This window comes from Neopsephotus bourkii, unplaced genomic scaffold (assembly GCF_033783945.1).
Source record: "Neopsephotus bourkii isolate Nb327-2 ecotype Australia unplaced genomic scaffold, CSIRO-AGI_Nbou_v1 NB_168, whole genome shotgun sequence".
Taxonomy (NCBI): Eukaryota; Metazoa; Chordata; class Aves; order Psittaciformes; family Psittacidae; genus Neopsephotus; species Neopsephotus bourkii.
In genome coordinates this window covers 395,165-406,081 of record NW_026900684.1, presented here as the reverse complement: position 1 = coordinate 406,081, position 10,917 = coordinate 395,165, and positions in this window count along the sequence as shown.

The following is a 10,917-nucleotide window of genomic DNA, read 5'->3' as shown; positions in this document are numbered from 1 at the left end:
TTGTGGTACTGACACAGAGCTATCCCGCTGCTGCCCAGCAGCATCATCAAGCCCATGCACAGAGGGGGCTGGTTCCTTAAACCTCACCTTGCAGCAGCTCCAGTCTGGTCTATACCAAAACCCCTGTATTGTCCCAGAAAAATGAAGGGGCATTCTTTCTTCATTTCTCATTAGAAATAAAGAACAGGCATAAATCTGAGCAAGAAATACCACTGTTTTTTCCTTGCCTCTATTCAAATGGTGGGTCCTGCAGCCAGCCTGGTCTTCCTGGAAGGACAGTGAGGCTAGCCTGAACATGTCACTGCTGAGGATCCAATGAGTTTTGCCATTACAGCTTTTTAAGAAGTATTGAACTTTGGTTTGTGTCTTTCCTTTGCAGAATTCTCTTTCTTTCTCTCTTTTTCTCTCTCTCCCTCCCTCTCTCTCCTTTTTTTTTTTTTTTTTAAGCCATGCAGGAAATGCTTTGGAAGGGAGAGTCGAGAGACTTAAGTCTGGAATTTTTATGTACACCAGAAATTTAAATGTGTGGTTCAAGCTGATAAACTTACCACACCTCCTTCTGTTTTCTTTATAGACTTATTATAAATATCTGGCTTGGAACCTAGATTTATGGTGTGAACAAAAGAAATATAGACCATGGAGACATGAAAAGACAAATCTTAGGAGGAGACATAAAAGAGTTTGTTCAACTTTTAAACTGCTTCTTAATGAAACAAAATAACAAAACAAGGATCAGAACAGTAAGTTTTAAAAATGTTTGTGTTTAAAACAGTTACTGAATATTAGTGATGCCGCATATGAAATTGCAGCTCTGTTGTTTAATGCCTGAGTTGAAATTGCCTATAGAGGCCAGCCCTGAGTTTCTCACAGCATCACAATTTGCATTGCTCTCAACTGGAGGTTTGTACAGAAGAAGGAACAGCAAGCACAGAGTGCTCAAACTGTATTTTTTGAACTAGAGCTGCCCAGAAATTTCCCAATGGTGCATTTAGGAGCACTTTTTTTGGATTCACTTGAGGTGGAATGTTTTGTGAAAATGTGTACCCTTCTATGATAAATAATTGAGAAAAGAATAAATAGATAATTTTGATTTATGTCTACTTTTAATTTAAATGGTATTTTAAATAATTCTAATAAAAATAAGCCTTTGTGACTTCAGTTTTGACAGTTCCATGGCCTCTGAAGTGGCTGTGAGCAAACAGGTCTCTTTCTTCCCCAGCAAAGACGTGATACTTCCATGAAAGTTTAACCATGAACATCTTGTAAGGGAAAAAAAGGACATTTACTCTTGACTTACAGATTTTCAGTGGTAGGGAATTCCCACAGCTTTTAGTAAGTTGTTCCAGTGATAAGTTATCCTCACAGGCAAAGAGCTTGCACTTCATTTCTAACCTGAATTTGTGTGGCTTTAGCTTATACCTTGATGTCCTATAGATTTAAAAATCCAGCTTGTAGACTCAACACAAGTGCATGCACCCTGTTCTTATTTGTTAGTTTAGATGAGAACCACCACTTGTGTCTGTCTGTGAAAGACATAATTCCCTTATGGCTGTTCTTTGAATCACTTTTAGTCTAGCAGGGTCACTCTTTGGTTGTAAGCACCACAATGAATCCCACTGTTCTGTCAGGAATTTCATCCATGCCAGATAAAGATGAAATCTAACCTTCCTACTCAGTTTATTTTATATGACTAAGAATTGCACAAGCCATTCTATTGCAATAGGGGTTCATGTTTAAATGACTGTCAACCAATAATACCTGAATACACTTCAGTTTGAATAAGACAGTGTGTTCATTTGGTTCACCTAATTGATAGTTGCATTGAAACCTCAAAGATTTTGCATTTTGCCATCACTTGCCACTAAAAATGTACAAGGATAATTTTGTAAAGTCATGTTCACAAATAGCTGGGCTGTGTCTTAGGTCTGCTGTTAGGTTTCTATTCAGGGTGTCTTTGCCTAGAGTGGAGCTCTTTTGCCTTCGCAACAGGGGATTTAAGGAAGTAAAGATTTATGTGAGGCATAGACTCAAGCTAACATTTTTTGAAAAAAAAAAAAAGTGTGCTTTAAGTCTACGTAATTCATCCATCAAATTGCCCAGATAAATAAATAAGGATTTACATTCCACTGGAGAACTAGAAGATCTTGGGTGAGGAACTTCGCTGTAGTTTGGTTTGTCCCCAGATCACCAGCAAGGGGTAGTTTTTCACTGATGTTCACTTATTGTTCCCTGTGAAAGGAATTCTTAAGTCTTATAATCACAAGTAGCCACACCATGGTATTGCCATGACTGTTATTAGCTGGCATCTTTCCCAAAGGCTAGGTAGGTGTCCAAAGGCCAAAATTACTATAGAGACAGACTTACCTATTCAGCCTCATCAGGATGCCTCTCAGAAAAAGGAATGAGGCGCCTCAATAGGAACAGGTGGGGAATTTGTGCTGCTTCTACCTGAACTGTCATTTCCCTATGGCTGAAGAAGATATTTGCTCCCAACCCTTTCAAGAACACTAAATTAACTTCAGAAAATATCAGGTCTGTATCCAAATGTAAACAGATTATCTCTGGTCCCTAACAAATGAGGTTGCTGTGAAGAATTATGTAATTCCCAAATTTGACCTCCAGTCAGTGCAAACCTTCAAGAGTAGCCTCATCTTTATGGGGATCTACTCCAAGCTTTAAAGCATCTATGGCTCTGTGGTTTTGTCACGGGCACATAGTAAATGTGTCTAAACATAGCTACTGCAGATGTCTGGAAGTTACCAGCTAAGACAGAAGCAGCTAATTGAATACAGCATCCGCAGGAGTAATAAATGTGCATTGATTTTAATTTTATGCAGAAGAATTAATATTTGAGTGACTAGATTACTATTAATTGCATTGCTTAGTCTAAAAATGCAAAAGATAAACAATTACTAAAACTTGTACATTAATTTGCCTCAAATGAAGTGATTAAAAGCAGAAGGAAAATTCTTTTACTCACTTTTTTCGGTAAACAAGATCTCTCTGTGGTACAACTGCTGTTTGACTGAAAAGAAACACTGATAATTGTAATGTATTATGAACCAAGCAAGTATTTTCCATCAGAACAATTATTTTCACTTAGCACATTAATGTTGATAGAAAAAGACCAAAGGCACCCTTGTGACTTTACCAGCATGTCATAACAAAATGAAGGCTTAACCTGTTTCTGAAGGATTGACTTTCAAGCAGGAAACCGGGCTATTTTGGAAACTCAGCTAATGACATTGTTATTTTTTCTCCTGAGTGATAAGGTTGATGGATACATACCACTTGTATTTTGCTTAATCCTTTTTCTCCCATGCTCAAGACTATCACTTACACCATAGTGTTGATCAGTCAACGTATATTAGTATCTGGCTCTGCTGGGGAACACTGTTGCTCTGTCATTTGCAGCTGTAAATTCATTTCAGCTAAATTATCTGACACACACTAACCTTTTCCAACATTTTCAGAGGGATCTTGGAAAATTCAGTGTCCACCTCTTAGTAAAATCCCAGAGGCACCGAGTGTCTGCATGCCCCAGGAGTCCTGGCAAACCCAGCCAAAGGCTCATTGTGATCTTCCTGATGCTCCAGAATAATGTCACAGTGCATCTAACATGATAGATTAAGTCTCTATAAAATGTGGAGATGTGAAGAGCAATAAAGATGAAATTTAGAAAGGGCACCAGTAACTAGCAGTAGCTACCCCAGGTGTTCAGGCAGTCAGATTTTTTCACCAAGGTGAACATTTTCAGGCTGGCTTCTCAAAATAAATCCTTACAGCGAGCGCTCAGTGCAGGACATAATTGAATTACAGGGCTCTGCAGTGTCAGTGCTCAGCTCCCTCATAGAATTTTAAATACATTTTAACTGATGCTGAAGGGTTTCCAGTTGAAGAGATGCTCAATAAAAACATGATTTTACCATCGCCCGACACTTCTGCAAGGTCACGAGGGCAGATAAACAACTTCCTGCAGCTGTGGCTACATCTGGCACACGACTGAGGCAGAGAGCGTGCTTCGCAAAGATAAACATATCAGGTTGTATCTCCATAGTCTCCTCCACTTCTGGATAAAGCTTGGGGAACTGAACTTGGCCCTGCAGTGCCAGCAGTAATTCATATCTGAAACTGCTTTGCCGCTAATGAATCAAAGCAACCCCGTAGTGAATGTAAAACCACCCCGCTCCAATAATGTGTGGTGACTGAGGGTAGCTTGGTGCCATTGTGCTGTCCCTGAAGCCAGTGGTGCTTTTGACTCACCTGGACACTATAGCTACTGTCAATCTGCTGTGAGATGCTTTAGGGCAGACAGCGGAAAGAGGAGAAATGAACTGCGAGTCTGCGTGAGGTCTGTAGGAGCACAGTGCATGCTGAGAGCCAGGTAGCAAAATTGTCAGTGAGCAATACCTGGGCTGGGGAATGGGTTCCTCATGGCCTGGGGTTAGGGGCTGCCTCTATGTTCCTAAGACACATTTTATTTGCCATTTTAGAAGACAATCTCTGGATAGCTTAAATTCAACAGTTTGGGTTGGTGGGTATTTCTGGCATATTGTTGCACAGGCTTTTTCCTCAAAGGCTGTCATGGTGCTTCTGGGTGTAGGGTGGGATAGGTTTTGTGTGCTAACTGAACTAAAGGCTGAAACATTTTGGCAATGAGACAAGCCGAGTTAGCTTTAATCTCAATGGCAATACCGAAAAAAGAGTTAATTACGTTTTGCATCACTTTTGCATTTGGACAGTGGAATAACATTGCACAGCTGAAGAGGCATTTCCCTTGTAGCACCCTGAGCAAATTGTATGCAGGTAACTCCAAGTTTCTGGAGGGAGATCCAGGCCTGAAAAGGTGCCTTCCTCCCTCCTTGGGCAGTCCCAGGAGCCCAGTTGTCCCCAGAGGGTAATCCAAACCCTCCTCTGGAACTGGAGGGAAACAAAACACCCACTCTTCTGCACCCTGTGGAGTAGAGAAGGTCAGGCAGTTTTAGATATTGGTTCAATGGGGGTTACACTGGTATGGTCAGAGCACTTGACCATGACTGGGAGCCACAACTGTCTGAGCTTGAGGGAGCACCTGAAAACTGCTCCACAAGCTCTGCATAAGAAGCCCTCAGAGAGCCTGCATCCCAGGTGATGCTCGGACAAGTCTATCCATAACAGGCACAGAGGCAGCCCTGGGTGGATGCGTCAGGGTGGAGGTAGTGGTCAGACACAGAGCTCCTGAGGCAGCTGTTGCACACCCTGTGTGTCAAGGAGCACTTGGACCATGGCTGGTGATGGAAGTATCATGGTTATACCTCTTGTACCAGCCAGATCCCGACTGCAAAGAGCTTTGTCCTCAAGAGAAGCAGAATTCATCCTCTGCTCTTAGCTTGGCAGTTTTACACTGAGGAATAGATGTTTGGCTGCATAGCTGTGTTGGTAGGAGCACTGCTTCCTTCCTCGCTTATGTGTTTGGAAATTATCGCACTGTTGCGTGTAGTGCTTATGACATCTTCCATGAGAATACTAATGTTGCTAGGACCTTGGCCCCAAGTTTATGCTATCTGGAAACACCATAAGTTTTGGCTGAGTTTAATTCAATATAGCAAACAAAGAAACAAAGTTCATGAGTTGTAAAACATCTCTTTTCTTGCAGAAGGCCCAGTTCTATAACAAGCCATGTCAGGTAAGTATTTGTCCACACTTCGACACATCAAGAGGAGATCTGTAGGAGCTGACAATGTACAAGCCATTTGATGTTGTGTTTCTACCCTGCTTCCTGGCAGACGCCTCTCGGAGATGACAGGGGAGTATCATTTTTACATGACGGTGTTTCTACCAAACTGCTGATAGAGCTATTCACAAGATCACAGAAGGGTCCATATCATCTGATTAGCATTTAGAGAAGCTGGCTGTTTGGGAGGGAACCGCAGGAGACCAGAGACTGCCACCCTTGGGGGCTGAGAGAGGAAAGACTCAATCAGTGGTTGATAAGGCTTAGCAATGATAAATCACAAACAAAACTGCCAGGCTTAGGAATTCACAGCACAATCTGTCATGAATTTCCTTCCCTTCCCTCCCTCCCTAATATCTGATGAGAATTTGCCCTTTAAAATGGTCTCTGGCAGTACAAGAAACCCAGCCAGTGAGAATTGCTGAGCCATGCCTGGCTTTTGTTACGTTTTCTTCGAGCTCTTTTTCTTTAATAACCGATTCTTTATGTGTATGTATGTCTGTGGGTATATTTATGCAAATTTGGCTGCTAGTACCTGATTGCAAGAGGAATTTTAAAGTTCAAGGATTTATGTGCAATGTTAAAATACAAAAATCTAATGTAAAAACCACTTGGTACCAGACTATCAACACTTTAAAAGAGGGAGGTTTGAAACCTGCTGAGGAGTCCCAGTTCCCCACTGAAACAGACTGCAAAATCCTTTAAAAAATCATTTTAGAACTGACTTCAAAGAAGAAGGTCTTCTCTACAGGAGGTACTTCTGCCAGGAAGAGCACTCTCTGCATCAGATATCCTATCAGTTCTGACAAGCTGTAACACCTTAGTCTGCTGGCTGTGCGTGTATACAGTATATAGGTGTGATGGTGCAGGCCAATGCATGGCTGGAGATGCATCTTCACATCTTCCCATGCTGTGGCTGTGGAGGAGAAATAGCACTGCAGTGTCACCATAATGGAACAAAGCATTTACTGAACACACATCTCAGCAATCAGCCGTTGTGAATGACGACATCATTGCTATAGGTCTGGTCAGAGCATTTCTTTGTCTCCACCTTGTTAACCAGTTCATTGATGCAAGGGAGGATGCAGAGATCTTTAGGTCTCCCTTTGCCTAAGAATGGTATAAATAGGAGAGCATTTCCCCTGATTGTAGCACTTACAGCCACATGTGTACCTTCTCTCTCTCACTTTTAAGATACGGTCATCAGGGGTGGGAGAAGCTCCTTGATTAGTCTCTGTCACCAGGCAGAGGAGCACCCCTGAGGACTGTGAATCCACTCCCCAGCACCTTTTCCATGCTGCCCCTTATATGAAGGATGGAGGCAGATGAGTACTATTAGAAATCTCTCATACAAACCAGTTCCCTGCATCGCATCAGTGAGATGCTGGATGAGCAAAGCACGCACGAGTGACATGCCTCTCAGCTGCACGTCTGCTGCCCCTCACTCCACAGACACGTGCACACATGGGCTCAGAAGTGGGGTCAAATAATCCACATCTGCTCAGTTAAAAAGCTAAAAATAAGGAAGACAAATACTGCTAGAGTGGACCTACTGCAGAGGAAAAAAATATGGATCTGAAAGGGATGGGTGTTTGAAGTTGCATGGGGCCTCTCACAGAACTATACTGTAAGAAGATGCTAAAATGTTGGCTAGTGTGCTTGCAATGAATCCTGTGGGGTTTAACCTAAACATCACTGTGATTCTTCTCCTCTTCTGTGATGGGGCTGTCTTGGGGCAGTGTGGCGCTGGCTTACTGTAGCAGCTGATAGGCTGAACTGAAAAAAAGCATAAACCTTCCCAAACTGATGTGAGAGAGAAAACCGTTACCAGAGGGGAACACTGAGAGTGTATTTTTAATTTCTACCATCTTAAAAATCACTGTACGACTGCGATAGTCTGCTTTTTACATCTGTAATGATTTCTGCCCTGTAAGAGCAGCAGGATTCCTCCAAAGGATGCCCGAGTATGCAGAAACACTGATGCTAGCCTGATGCTGGTTTTAACAGTGTGCAGTGCTTACTCTTATTAGACAATAACACATACCCTGGGGTGTCTTCTGGCTTTTGATTAAGCTCCCTGTGATTCCGGCTTTGTAGGCTGGCCATTGTAAATGCAGAGGCAGAAGAAAGATGCGATCACCTCTGCTCCAAGGGTGGTACAACCATCTCTCCCAGCAGGAAGTGTTCAGATGCCCTTGATGACAATGGGCAAACAGACAGTGTTTTTGTTTGTTTTCTCATAAAGTGCTGATGAGCAAATGAGGCAGAGGCATTAAGAAGCTCATGCTGGGAGGAGAGATTCAAGTTTATCAGCTGCTTCTTGGCGGGGTAAATTTTGCATTTGGTGAGAATATAAAGCGATCCCTCCCTGAGGAGTGAGACTCTAGAGTTTTATTTCATAAATAAAAGGGGAGGAGTGCTTGCCTTAGAGATTTGCTCTTTTCTTGAGTCAAGTTTGAACAACACCACCTATTTTCTCTGACCTTTTTTGGTGTAACATGAAACACATTACCGCTGGCTCGTCTATAGTTGATGGGCAGGATCAGAGGAATGAGAGGAAGCATCTATGAATAAAGCACAGCCTGGGAAATACCAAAGAAGATCTTCTCTGACTAACAGGCTAAACTCTGCTATTAAACTTTGTTCATTTAACAGTCTAAGCCCTACGATGAAAGGTGCTATATCTGCTCTCACTGAGGTTGTCACAAATGGCTCAAAATACTACATGCAGAACCTTGCCCAGCAAAAAGAGGAAATAATGACCCTGAACGATCACACATATCACATGCAGAGCTCTATCAAGCCAGGTGGCAAGGGCTGAAGACACCGAACGTCACAGCTAGCACAATGGTCTTCTTTTTCTTGGCACTCTGACCTAGGATATATATTAATGCTGTATTTCAGCTGAGAACTCTTAGTACATGGCAGATTTGGAAAACATTTTGGAATTTACATTGTGAAGGAAAGTGGGATCTTCCCTTCATCTAGGGGCCAGTGGCAATGTCCAGATGATCTCCTGTAAAAAGGTGATGCCATATGGCAGGAAGCCATTTATCCTGGCTTCATTGCTGTAGGGAGTGAAAATTGACAGGACAATGCTATCTGCAGGGCTCACGGGGCTGGGTCAAATCCTGCTTACCTTACTTATGTAAATAGTTCTGCGCATCTCAATAGCTCTGTGTTGTTACAAACTGTCCTGATTTGCACTTTGCAAACTGAGAGCAGAAATTGCTTCCAAACCTTCCAAATGGAGCTTTTCCCTCCAACAGAAAAAAGCTTTGTCCTGCCCAACAGAGTCCTCCACATGACTGCAGAAACCCAGTAGCGTTTCACAGGGAGTTTTCTTTTGAAGTCTGGTTGTGTAAGACACAACCCTCCCAAGCATAATCCTGTAGCATAAAATCAGCTTTATATTTATTTATTTTGACAGTCAAACCACTCTTTTTAATGCATATGTATAAGCTCTTAGGGATTTAGGTCTTCATCACTTGGTCGTTTGCCTAGTATTTCTCATAGTCCCATATAAAAGGGAACTATTCTTAAGGAACTCCACAATGGTTGGAGAGGGAAGGCTGGGGTATGCAGGGGGTGCTTAAACAAAGTGTTCAAGGGTGGGTTTACAGACTTAGCGGACTCCACAACCAGGAACTCAAGCCTCTTGAATTACTGCCAAGTCTTCCTCTCAGATCCATCTGAAATGACTTGGTGCTGGTGCAGGTCTGGTCTGAGCTTCACCAAGAGCTGTCCTGTGTTACCCTAGGGAGACCCTGCCATGATGCACCTGAATTTGAAAAATAGAAGGTCTGCACAGTGAAGAAGCATTAAAAACAATAAAGGAGGGTGCAGCGGTAGGAAATTGTCCTTGAGCACAGGCTCCATGTGTGCAATAACCTTCTCGGCTTCAGTCTTCCTGTGCAGCTGCTGCCAAGCCCCCAGGACTGCAGCCTGTAAGTGACAGAGGGCCCTATGACTGAATGGGACTTCCAGCCCCAATGCCCAGGAATGCAGTGCTCAGCTTCCCTGGCACCCCAGCTTTCACCACCACATGTCCCCCAGTGCCCATGGCTGGAAGGGTCTGGAAGCGCTCTGATGCCCATGGCTCACCCATGAGTGACCTGCAGTAGCTTTCCTCCATTTCCTGACACTTTTGGAGCCCATTTCCTTAACTCCACCTTGCACCAGGTTACACTGCCTGGGGCAAGAGAGGAAGGGCTCGTGCATAGCCTTAGATTCAGGAACAGAGATGTGAGCTAGAAATTGATTTTGAAATGTTTTGCTTTAAGAATGCAAGTTTAAGTATGCAAGCATTTATTATGAACAAGATGCAAAATATTATCATAAGAGGGAACAATTTAGATGTGCTCATCTGGAATTAAATGCAATCTTGATTTGTTAATTTTGGCATTTGTGAGCATGTGTGAAGCTGGAAGAAGAGGGATCCCTGCAGATCTGTGTATTGGCCTGGCATGAGACTAAAGAAATCAAAATACCATAAAACCTGGGATAGGATTTGGTCTGCCTAAATCCCACACTGATCCTACTTTCTTGGACTGGCTAATCTCTCTACTGAAGCCAGCAATTATAAGGGTAGCATTAACAACCCACTCCCACACTTTTAGACCTGTCCCCCTTTCTGCAGTTATCAAATTGCTGGAAAACCCACCAAAAATGGGGTCCACATCTGCCAAGACTGAAGGAGTCCTGCTGCCTGCATCCAATTGAATACATCTATCCATCCGCCTGCTTAGCACCCAGGGTGAACACAGCCCACAGCAGCCCCTCATGGCTGGGTCCTCTTCCTCCAGGCAGGGGTATCCCCTGGCTCATGCTTCCCCTTTCAGGGGCACCCTAGGAGAGGGACAGACACTACACCTGGCCTGAGCAGATCACTCACCCTTTGGGCAGGAGTGTTCCCCCCATACAGCTGAGAGGTTCAGTTCACTGTATGGAATTTGCTTCTGAGGTTGTCAAAGACTCCTCCTGTCTTGGCCTTTTTGGTGAATTTAAGAGCTTACTTCCAGAAGACTAAGTCACCCCTTCCTTCTTCATAAACACAGTTTAAGTGAAGTAACTGTACACATTTGGAGGACTTTATTTTACTACCCTGTAGGTAAGTTAGCCACCTAAACTAGGCAATTAATAAACTAAAGCATGGCAGTGACTCCATCTTGCCCACCATGTGAAGATGTACCCTGTAGAGTCCT